General features: G+C 37.0%; 1 non-coding gene across 1 annotated transcript; it reads left to right on the forward strand.

The window, feature by feature from the left end:
- The first annotated feature begins 10,720 nt into the window (after nucleotides 1–10,720).
- TRNAV-AAC (transfer RNA valine (anticodon AAC)) lies at nucleotides 10,721–10,793 on the forward strand. Its single transcript has one exon. It is a non-coding gene; the product is annotated as a tRNA-Val (tRNA).
- Nucleotides 10,794–13,124: the final 2,331 nt, after the last annotated feature.

Below are 13,124 nucleotides of genomic sequence, written 5' to 3' on the forward strand. Positions count from 1 at the left end.
CCTGCTGTTTTGTGGTGACTGTGGCGACGCTGCCGACTGGTTTGTGGCGACGCTGCCTACTGGTTTGTGGCGACGCTGCCTACTGGTTTGTGGCGACGCTGCCTACTGGTTTGTGGCGACGCTGCCTACTGGTTTGTGGCGACGCTGCCTACTGGTTTGTGGCGACGCTGCCTACTGGTTTGTGGCGACGCTGCCTACTGGTTTGTGGCGACGCTGCCTACTGGTTTGTGGCGACGCTGCCTACTGGTTTGTGGCGGCGCTGCCTACTGGTTTGTGGCGGCGCTGCCTACTGGTTTGTGGCGGCGCTGCCTACTGGTTTGTGGCGACGCTGCCTACTGGTTTGTGGCGACGCTGCCTACTGGTTTGTGACGACGCTGCCTACTGGTTTGTGGCGACGCTGCCTACTGGTTTGTGGCGACGCTGCCTACTGGTTTGTGGCGACGCTGCCTACTGGTTTGTGGCGACGCTGCCTACTGGTTTGTGGCGACGCTGCCTACTGGTTTGTGGCGACGCTGCCTACTGGTTTGTGGCGACGCTGCCTACTGGTTTGTGGCGACGCTGCCTACTGGTTTGTGGCGGCGCTGCCTACTGGTTTGTGGCGACGCTGCCTACTGGTTTGTGGCGGCGCTGCCTACTGGTTTGTGGCGGCGCTGCCTACTGGTTTGTGGCGGCGCTGCCTACTGGTTTGTGGCGGCGCTGCCTACTGGTTTGTGGCGACGCTGCCTACTGGTTTGTGGCGACGCTGCCTACTGGTTTGTGGCGACGCTGCCTACTGGTTTGTGGCGACGCTGCCTACTGGTTTGTGGCGACGCTGCCTACTGGTTTGTGGCGACGCTGCCTACTGGTTTGTGGCGACGCTGCCTACTGGTTTGTGGCGACGCTGCCTACTGGTTTGTGGCGACGCGGCCTACTGGTTTGTGGCGACGCGGCCTACTGGTTTGTGCCGGCGCTGCCTACTGCTGCATTGCATCAGTGCCTACTGCTGCATTGCATCAGTGCCTACTGCTGCATTGCATCAGTGCCTACTGCTGCATTGCATCTGTGCCTACTGCTGCATTGCATCTGTGCCTTTTGCTGCATTGCTGCATGATGATAGTGTCTACTGCTGTGTGGTATTAAGACTTGCCTGTGTATATGTCACATGTCCATTTGTGATCAGTCAACTTCTTCACATGACATGGTAATTGTTTTTATATTGATTGGTGTTTGCCATACAAAATCCTGTAATCATTATGGCTAAAATGACTATTGTAGAATTAATACAAAATTGCGTCTTTCATGTAGTGCCAAATAGAATATTTCTGATAAGCCAATCAAAACATTACAGAGATTTTGTTGGTATTTATTTTAGAATTTAGATGTGAAAGCACCATATTTAGTTATGCAACGAGTCAGATTTTGTATCATGCAATGCATGATGAATGCATGTAGACACACTTTCTAAGCCTCTACAGCAGTAGGTTGACATGAATGGATCTTCATCTCGTATTACTATTTATAATTCTTTGGTTTACCTGAAATGAATGCTATGCTTCATGTAGACTAAAAGGGCAGTATTCCCCATGATGAAACTGTGTGCTTCTGAGGTTTGACATTTGGTAACTGCCAATACAGACAAGAAAATGTATTGCAAAGCTACACTAGGTTTCCTTGACATTATTTCTTGGTTATTTATTACTTGTATTTCGCCAAAATGTATTTTATTTGTAAACAAATTTGTGTTATTTATGCCAGATTTTATTATAAAATGGTAGTCAATGAATTTGCGTATTACTGTGTATAAAGTAGATACATTTTACTGGTTTCTTCAAATTTTATTAGAATTTTAATTTTTGACTCCCATGTGCGAGGCACAAAATGGGAGTCTTTGCAGTTAGTGTGTATGTATGTGTGTATGTGTGTCCGACTGTTCCACTGCTATCTCAAGAACCATACATCGGTTTTTGATGAAACTTGTGCATAGATGCTCTGGGCCAATGCGCAGATTTGATTAGGTTTTGGTAAAAATCCATGCTCGTTAATTACCTAATTTGCATGATAATTAGCTAATTTTTAGCTGTTCTATGACTGTTCCACTGATATCTAAAGAACCACTCATTGGATTTTGATGAAACTTGGTACATAGATGCTCTGAACATATGCGCAGATTTGATTAATTTTTGGTAAAAATCCGTGCATATTAATTACCTAATTTGCATGATAATTAGCTATTTTTCAGTGGTTCCATGACTGTTCCACTGATATCTAAACAACCACTCATTGGATTTTGATGAAACTTGGTACATAGATGCTCTGAACTAATGCTAGGTTTTGATTAGTTTTTGGTAATAATCCGTGGATACTAATTACCTAATTTGCATAATGATTAGTCAATTTTCGGTTTTTCCACTGATATCTCGAGTACTGATCATCACATTTCAATGAAACTTGGTACATAGATGTCATACGACACTGCACAGACCTGATAGTTTTTATGGTAATATCAGTACATATTAATTACCTAATTTGCATAATTAATTAATTTTCAGCATTTGATATAAGTAGTTAGCATTACATTTCAATGAAACTTGGTACTTACATACTCAAGGACTATGCAGAGATTGATTGTTTTCGATAAATATTTGTGCATATTAATCACCTAATTTGCATAATTAGTTAATTTTCAGCTTTTCCACGGGTATCTCAAGTACTAATCATCGCATTTCAATGAAACTTGGTACATAGATCCTTTAGGACTATGCAGAGACCTGATTAGTTTTAGGGTAAATAATTGTGCATATTAATTACCTAATTTGCATAATTAATTTTCAGCTTTTCTACTGATATCTAAAGTACTAATCATCACATTTCAATGAATCTAGAATTATGCAGACCTAATTAGTTTCCGGTAAATATTTGTGCATATTAATCACCTAATTTGCATAATTAACCAACTTTCACACTGATATCTCAGGTACTATACATCACATATCAATGAATGTACATGGATGCTGTAGGACAATAGACAGACCTGAATAATTGTGGGTTAAAATCTGTACATATTAATTACCTAATTTGCATGATTAAATTACTTTTAAGCTTTCACACTGATATCTAAAGTACCGTAAAAACTTCAAAATTTCGACCGGTTTTAAATAATTGGTGTTAGAAATGTGACGTGTTTTTAGAGTCAAAATTAAGGTGCATTTTCGGACGGTCGAATTTTTCAGAATAGGAATCAGCAAATGAAAAAAAGGGGATGATAGACAGTGTGCTTCATTAGTTTTTAAAAAATGCAATGTCCGTCAATTGACGTAAACTTCCTCATGTTTCACGGTAAAAGCAAAGGTCGTGGCCGAGTTGTAACTCAAAATCTAAACAAAGTCATCAATCAATGAGTATTATGACAAGCAAAACAAAACATCAAGACGCGGAGAAGAGGTCAGCACAAAACTAATAGGTCAAAAGACAAAGCTGTCTCGCACTACCTAGGAAAACTTGCGAATGTTCGAAGTACAGGTACCCATTGGACAAAAGATACATGGAAGTTTAGCAAACTATCTCCCCGACCCAGTGCAATGTATCCGGTTAGAATCAAAGCTCGCGTGTCCCTTATTTGAGGGACCAAATTCTGCCGTAAATTCGCCCTTGGATTAAAAAATAAAATGGGATTTAAGAAAATAAAATGGGACTTTTAAGGTGTATTTCGGCGTTATTTTTCGGACATTTCAATCAATCCTGCCGGCTAAAATAGAGTAAGTTTTACCGTAGTCATTGACGTCTGTCTATTCAAGAGTACACGTGTATGATTTTTATCGTGACTAGCGTGAGCGGGTAAGCTTCCTTTCGAGAATGAGCTGTTATCACTGTGAACAATGTTAAATTATTCTTCAGATGACCAGTTTATTTTTTAAAAACAACTAATTTTTTTATTTAAAAAAAATCATGCCGTTTTCGCATCAAAATCCAAGCCAAAATATCGTACTACAACATCAATCTCTTCCACATTTCGTTCATTAACATATTTAAATAAGCTATGGTAATTTGAACACGTTGGCATCATCCAGCTTTTTGATTGGTTAATTAGTGATTTGACCTATTTGACCTAAGAGAACATGGCGGATATCCTACAGCATCAAACGTTTATACGAGACCGGAATCATTCGCTTACGATGAAACTAAGTTGACTTTTATTTGTATTTCATAACCATTCAACAAATTTATTTTGTGTACATTATTATAATCACTACTGAGTACAGTAATAATCAACAATTCAGAAACGCAGCATGCCGAGATTTTTGTGTTCGTTTTTATTTGAAACTTCGTTTATTTAGAATATATTTTCGTTACCAATAAAATAAAAATCTCTCAGTCAATTAGAAACTCAGATTCATGCCTTCGAGGAAGGTCCCGTTTGAATGCTCACATCGGTTTTTTTTTCGTTTGGTGGAAAACTAAAACTGGTCGCAATTTTCGAATAAGAATGAGTCGGCAATTTTTAGTGGAGTCGAAAATTTGGAGGTAAATAAAACACCGAAACCCGGCAATAAATAGGCGGCCGAATTTTTAGAGGGGTCGAAATTTTAGAGTTTTCACGGTACTAATTATTCCATTTCAATGAAACTTAGTACAAAGATGCTCTAGGACAATGTACAAACCTAATTAGTTTGGGGTAAAAATCTGTTCATATTAATTCCCTAATAAGCATAATAATTCATAATTTTTTGGTTCTAATCACATTTCAATTAAACTTGGAGACATAGATTTTCTGTTACATTGCGCAGACCTCATTAGTTTTACACTCAAATCTGGTCATATTAATTTTCTGATTTGCATAATTAGTTTTCAGCTAAGTAATTTCGAATTATATTTAATGTGTCTCCAATACTCTCAGCACATGGGAGTTCTTTCTAAGCTTTCTTTGATTTTATAACTGTGGATAGAATTTATATTTTGTCGTGATGTATTGTTTGATATTGGTCTTACATACAATTTGTTTAAGATACGCCCTCTATAGGTAATATACAACTCTGAAGCTCTACATTAATAATGAACTGTAGAGGACACTGTGTATTACATAATGTACATATACATGTATTGTGAAAATCTGGTTCACATCTTTACATCTCTGGAAGCATGGCATGGTATTACAATGAGGGTGTTTGTACTCATTGTTATATACTTGCATCATGAGGGTGTTTTGGCTTGATGTTGACAAATTAACCAGTAAATTGAAATTATTGAACTGCTTGATTAATAATTTGTTTTAATTAAGATTGATATGACATTTAGATATCACAGAACCTTATTTACAGATTTTTGTTTTCTTCAAAACTTTCATCAAAATTGTAATGCAAGAAAATTGCTGACATTATTTAGCAGAACACCACTGTAAAGATGAAAATTAAAATGTTTGCTTTGGCGGTTTATTTTAAACTACCAGGGCAGAAAATAAAATGTCTTGCTTTGGCGGTTTATTTTAAACTACCAGGGCAGAAAATAAAATGTCTTGCTAAGCCACAGATGGTTTTCCTGGCAACATAGTTTACTCATGTTTAATCAAATGTATTTTATTTTACAAAAATGGTTATTTTTTCTTAATATAGTGTCTTATGCCGTTTATATAAAATGGTAGTCAATAAAGTTGAATAATTCTATGTATAAAATAGATACATATTGGGAATTGTACTGGTTTCTTCAAATTTTATTAGAATTTTTATAAAGATAGAATTTATATTTCAATATTATGGGATATGTTTTTGCATGCTACCCTTAATGGCAAATAAATACCATATTTAGCACTTGGAGGTGAATATGTAAATTAACTGCCAAATATGTATTCCGAAAATTCCATTGGCCAAATATGGGAACCAATCACGGGCATTCATGTCGGTATTACTATTTAATATTTATACAAGTTATTATGTTATCAGTTTTGTTTTATTTAAGTTTACTTTAAAAAAAATAGTATTTTTGTTAAATACTTGTATTATGCAAGTTCATACAGTTTCCAGTATATTCTGCACTGTTGGTTGGAAAATTTTATTTTGCAGTGTTTCAAAAATTAATTATGTTAAGTACTGACTATTAGAAGCTGTTGTAAACCACAATGTAAAATACTGTTGTACATTAGATAGCATCTGAAAATGAGTTGAATTTTGCAGTGTGTGCACCTGATAATAAAATGGTGCTCATTGACTTAAAAATAGGGTTAAGGTAATTATTTATGCGTATTGCTATTCATTATTACCAAGCATACATCTACAATTTTAGTCATCTTGTACTTCCAACATAAACTGATGTTACCTTTTGTTTTTTAAGAAAAATTACATGCAAATATTTTAATAAAGTTGTAATCCTTTATTGTTTGTTTGTATTGAGTTTATTTGATATGGAGAAGCAGCGAGATAGTTGATTGACATTGACCACACATACCACACATAAGCAACTGTGTTAAAAGCAGTAAACTGTAAAAGTTTGACTTTTTTTTTTTCAGGTTTCATCCATTACATAATTTTTAGATTTTTTTTTTTGCTATCAAACTATATTTCGATAACTAATATGTGTATATTTTTAGATAATCCATTCAACATTAAATCCAGTGAATATTTCTCTTTGGTTGTGCATTGAACATTACATTGAACATCACAATATATTGATGATATGCTGCAAATGTCACAGCAAGATGACAGTCTTTCACTTTTATTGGAAAACAATTGATAAAAAAATGTAATCGTGTTAGGAAATAGTCATATTCATTATTAAAACAAGCTTTCCAGAAAATAAAGGAATTAACAGTAAATGGTACATTAATATAGACTCCCTTTTGAATAACATTATATATTAGTACGTACATGGGTATAGTGACTAAAACCCGGGAAATTTTTACCTTGTATAGAAAAAATCAAATTCAAAACAGACAGCTATTATTAGAACTCTAATCAATAGCTTGAAGCTTACCTAAACAAATATACACCTCAAGATGAATTCCAACTGATATGATATATAGGTGGTTTGTGGTTGGAAGAGATATGTAGTCTACTAGATAAGTACATGAATCTGGCACGACATTTACAGGTCATTGGCTTTTTACACGTTCGTAATAACACACAACCCGTGATTGCACTGCAGAAAAAAACACATTTAAAACGCGCCAAATTCTCAGTATTAACTAACAATTATATTTAACTGCCAGCGTTAGCTTTAGGTCTCGACGTCCTCAGATCTATCAGATATCGATACGCACTTAGCGTATGAATACAATTCAGCTAGTTAAAAATCTTCATAAAAACAAAAGGTTTACAAAAACAATGACAGAACGATGGGTCTGGTTATGAATTTTGTTACATATATTAGTAACACCTGAATATTTCTTTGTACATTAGTGAATAGTGGGGCATTTCTGAACTAAACAGCTTTGGTAATTGTCAGTGTTTGAGTTTTCCATACAATGAAATGAAATGCACTGTACTGTATAATAATAAACATGCATTATGTAATGTGAGAAATAGACATGTGTAACATGATTAATGAACTGAACACATTAAATGAGTAGCAGAGCATAATAATACTGTACAGCATAATTACTAATATTTAATGTACAGTAATTCTGACACTAGTGGCCTGTTTGGGGCCGAGATACGTCCCAGACGTACACAGTCAAACTTGCCTACACGTGATAAATAAATGCGTTTTAATAATCTGCTGATATTTGCTGTATCGGGCAGCCATCTTGAATACTATCAGGAATTATTATAAGCACTCGAGCTTAATGTAACTTTTGGATTCTTCATACGAAAGATTCAATCTATCACAACGCATATATTTTAGCCAATCAGATTCCTTCCTTATTGACCTATTACAAACATGTAATATATCCTCTTCCCGCCTAAATTCAAGAATGCACCATCATTCCCCTATAAATTGATAAATTGTCTTTGTACTTGTCAGATGCTGTTTTATGTTAGTGTAATAAACCTCGTTACTTCCTCGAGCCACTGTTATCTCGCCTCCGTTATCTCTATTCACCCGGAATCTCTTCTATACAATTCTACAATACGGCTTGAAACTAGAGAACTTGAAAGTTGAGAAACAGATTTTTTTCAGACTCCTACAAATCAGGGGGAATAACAAACTTATACAGCCAAACGATCAGATGTTAAACTAACCGCTAATATAATTATTCAATATACAAATTGCACGCGAACTCATTTTACGAAGAACCTAAAACATTTTCCCCGGGGTACTATCGTTCAACCTTAGACTAGTAATATTGTATTACTAGTCTGAGGTTTAACGTAAGGAACTAATTGAAACAACTATTTCGGCGCATACGTCGACAGTAAACCCCAAAAGGGACACTATTCTCTCTGTCTTTATCGAAACATTTGGTTGGGTGAATAATGTTATTGATTGGTTGTATGGAAGAAATGAAAATGACGAAAAATCAAAATGAAAAGTTAGACGTAGAGTTAGATACATATGAGAAATTACTCAGACATCGCTAAATTGTGGGCGGAAACTTTAGTTGAAAAATACTTCAACAAAAAGAATACTGTTCACCGGGGCAAACTTTCAAATCACCAGTGCGATAGAAGTGTTATACAACGTGGAATGTCAATTACTGCCCACTGTGCAGTGTGGAGACAAGAAGAGAAATGACACAGTGTCCAGGAAACCGAGTGTCCAGGATAAGGTTAAACATTATTTACAAGTGGGCAATAAAATTATTATTGCTCATTTTGAACTGTTTGCATAAAATATTATTGAAATTGATCTAAAATTCAGATAATTTTTCGGAGTGTCTCGTGCCACGCCCGTGGCAGGAGACAATATGGCTACTGCCACGGGCGTGGCAGGAGACAATGTGGCTATTGCCACGTCCCGGAAGTAAATGTACCGACGTTCTATGTGTAGTTTCGGCCGTCATATACAGATTTTTCACTTGTTTTACCATCGGTGTTTGAATAAAATACTTTCACAGTGGTGTCGTTGTCAGAAATAATTTCAATTCGTGCATTTTATACGAAATTGTGAAGTCCAACCATTGACGGAACCTTTGTACGCCCTCCGGTGTTGGGAACTTGGAACACTACGTTTACCTAAAGCCAACCTCGGCGTTTATCAATCTAGTAAAACAAGTGAAAAATCTGTATATGACGGCCGAAACTACACATAGAACGTCGGTACATTTACTTCCGGGACGTGGGAACTTGGAACACTACGTTTACCTAAAGCCAACCTTGGAGTTTATCAATCTAATAAAACTCGCAAATCACGGCGTCGTTATATAACGAAAATACACTATTAAAATAATTTTCTTCAGGAGATACGTTACTTGGTTTCTCTGGAAACTAGTAAATCAAATTACTTCAGAAATGACTAGGTAGTGCCTGCATGAACATGTATTGAGCAATCATTACATAGCCTTGTAATTTAACATGCACTGGTTTAATTTTCCCATTTAGGCGGGGACATTGAATTGTGTAATTGCGTCGATTAACGACTTGTGTAACAGGGAAATAGTGTGACGTACCACACAGTCAGTTGTAAAAGTAAATGTGGAAATATTGTGGAAATTTACTATGCTAAGTTGCAAGGTTTTTTCTCTAAAAAAAAACAACAGGTCGCAATGACAATGAATATACTATTGATATTAGTCGTGCTACAAGTGTGTTCATGCTCTCTGTTATAAACTCACTTTCAATTATAAAACCTGTTTTATTATTCAGATAAAATAACTTTTCATTCGTACAGTCGATGGCCTCGTCGTCATAATTCAAAGTATCACCTGTTGCATATTATTGAATATTGGTAATTCCCAGTTACATTTAACATTAACCATATCTCTGACTGTAAAAAAGAGGAAATAATATATTATTGGTACTATATTAATTTTATTTAAAACTTTAAAAATACGGTAACGACGCCATAATTTGCGAGTTTTACTAGATTGATAAACGCCGAGGTTGGCTTTAGGTAAACGTAGTGTTCCAAGTTCCCAACACCGGAGGGCGTACAAAGTTTCCGTCAATGGTTGGACTTCGCATTTTCGTATAAAATGCGCGAATTGAAATTATTTCTGACAACGACACCACTGTGAAAGTATTTTATTCAAACACCGATGGTAAAACAAGTGAAAAATCTGTATATGACGACCGAAACTACACATAGAACGTTGATACGTTTACTTCCGGGACGTGGCAATAGCCACATTGTCTCCTGCCACGCCCGTGGCAGTAGCCATATTGTCTCCTGCAACGGGCGTGGCACGAGACTCGGCCATAATTTTTATGCCGTTTTAGTAGCTTAACCGGCGTTCTCCTGACGATTTTTATTTGGTTCATCACTGGCAGAAAAACATACGCTAGATCGCCGACATGGGTGTGAAAAGCATCACAGACTACGTTCTCAGCTTCAGTTGAAGTAATGACACCTTGCAATAACATACTGTATGAAATGGAATAATTAATAATAGATTCCATTGCACCAGGGCCTTGCATTGACACGCCGTAAGTCATGAGGGGCGATGTTCTTTTGTTCGCCTGATGTCAGCGCATGCGCATTGCTGCTTGTTCATTACATTTTGAATAGGTTTATGCAACGAATGTCAAATCTAGTTTTCGTACAAAATGACAAATGTTAATAGAAATAAAAATTTTCAGGTTGCTACCCCAAACTACGCTGATGTTATAATATCGGCATTTATAGTGTAAAAATTATAGGGTTTAGTACATGGCCAGTTTCCGTAGTGTAGTGGTTATCACGTTCGCCTAACACGCGAAAGGTCCCCGGTTCGAGCCCGGGCGGAAACATCTTTTTTTTTATGCTGTGTTTGAAATAGCTCCGAATTGTATTTGTTTTCAAGTAATAATAATTATTATTATTATGTGTTTATTTCAGATCATAAAAAATCCATAGCAAAAAAATACAAGTTGAATTGAAATGTACAATGTTGTTGTTACAATGGGGTTAGATGAAAGGTGCAGTCTACTCATAAAGTTAAATGTCTTTTTCCGAAGAATTTCATCAAAAGATCTAATATAAAGATAAACAAACCCTGTCCTATTACTCTGTACAACAGAATGTGAATACCCAGATAATTTACGAAACACGTGTGAGTGTGCTCTCCTAATAGAGTTAAAACTACAAAGTGTAAAATTAGACCACAAAAATGTACAATATGGAATATCACAAAATACAGAAAATAAATGACATTTAACAGCTAAGGACGCAAATTTAAAATCGCGAATAATCGCGTTGCCTCACGCATAGAAGAGACGAGATTTGGCCTGAATGTCAACATTGTCATTAAGGTCACAAGTGATGAAGTGTCCCAGATATTTATATACAGTGACGTAATCAAGTAGTCTACCATTTGCTACGTTCACACGACAGCATTTTATCGGAGTCCAAAGGCTCGAGCCGGCTCGAGCCAGCAAAAATGGCCGTGTTAACGCGTTCGGCTCCACTAAACTCTCGGGGTTGAACTCCGTTAGGGTTGAGTCCCGGCATGGCTCCGAACGTGTAAACGCATCGGGGCCCAACTATCGGAGCCGAAATAACGCCCTCAATCGTCTTCTTCGAGTAACCTCTCATTTTAATTATGGCGGAGACAACATCTTTCATAATTTCACGCAATTTCCCGCTTGAATAAGAGGTACGCGGCCTAGTGTATAGTAACGAATCATTGCGATAGATTGATAGCTCAATGGGAAACAAAAAATGGTGTACGAAATTATGCGACAAAAACTTGAAAGAACGACTGAACGGAAACTTTTTAAAGACACTAAAGATAAAAATCGTAGAAGCGATCGCGGTACGGTGACGTGTTCCTGGTAGGGATAGATTCTTCCATAGTCCATCTATGATAGATAGAGAGAATCTGTGATTCTTCCTAGGAGTTTTAATAGATATCACCACAGTTGAATAGTTACAAAATGGTAATTTTGCATGACAATAACTTGAGCGAATAGGCTGTATTAAACGTATTTTAGCTGCCGTGTTTCCTGTTTATTCGAGATACTAGTACCAAATTTAAAATACCAGTCATTGTCTTTTCTACCTCCATGGTCAGGCTCCTTTTTCTCCTAGCTCAACAGCATCATGCCATGTAAAGAAAAAACACAAGCACGACACTAAAATCGTTTTCAGTCACTAATTATTCAAGGGCACTGTTCCGCTCGGCTCTGATCGAACTGAATCTAACTCTGGCAGATCTCGGCTCTCGTTCAGCTCCCGACCGTATGAACGCATTGTAGATAATCTCCTGTTAATCCACAGGGAGCCCAGGAACTATAATCAACTGTAATAAGCAGTTTCTATGAGCGGGGGGGGGGGTATCGGCTGGTATCTAGTGTAAGAAATAGACAAGGGATGAAGGCTCCAGCCAGCTTACATTTTTTAAACTCGAAAAAACAGACGAAAAGAATGAAAAATAAAATATAAAAAAAATACCAGGTTGTAGAATATTAGTTGCTTCTTCAAATTTCGCCAAAGCCCTACCTACATTTTACCGATATCTGCAGAATAAATCAAGAAAACTACACAAATTTACTCCATTTAGGAATTCCTAACGGTTTGCCCGAACGCATGGCACAGTTGGAGGCGAGGTCACGACTAGGTTAGCCTTGCTCAACTGGTTCGTAACCAGTCTTGTGATTGGTTGTTGACAAATGCTGAACAGGCCACGCCTCCAACGGTGTCTTGCGTTCGGACTAACCGTTAGGAATTCCTAAATGGAGTCAATTTGTGTAGTTTTCTTGATTTATTCTGCAGATATCGGTAAAATGTAGGTAAGGCTTTGGCGAAATTCGAAGGAGCAACTAATATTCTTCAACCTGGTATTTTTTTTAGATTTTATTTTTAATTTTTTTCGTTTGTTTTTTCGAATTTAAAAAAATGTGAGCTGGCTGGAGCCTTCATCCCTTGTCTATTTCTTACACTAGATACCAGCCGATACCCCCCCCCGCTTATAGAGACTGCATATTACAGTTGATTATAGTTCCTGGGCTCCCTGTGGTTAATCCGTGGGAGGAGCAGTAGTTCGGCTCCGATAGAATGCTGCCGTGTGAACATAGCTAAAACGAGTCACTGTATATACATAAAAGTTAAGTTTGCCACACCGTCCGCAAGTATCAACTAGT

This window comes from Saccoglossus kowalevskii, chromosome 17 (assembly GCF_978046115.1).
Source record: "Saccoglossus kowalevskii chromosome 17, keSacKowa6.1, whole genome shotgun sequence".
Taxonomy (NCBI): domain Eukaryota; kingdom Metazoa; phylum Hemichordata; class Enteropneusta; family Harrimaniidae; genus Saccoglossus; species Saccoglossus kowalevskii.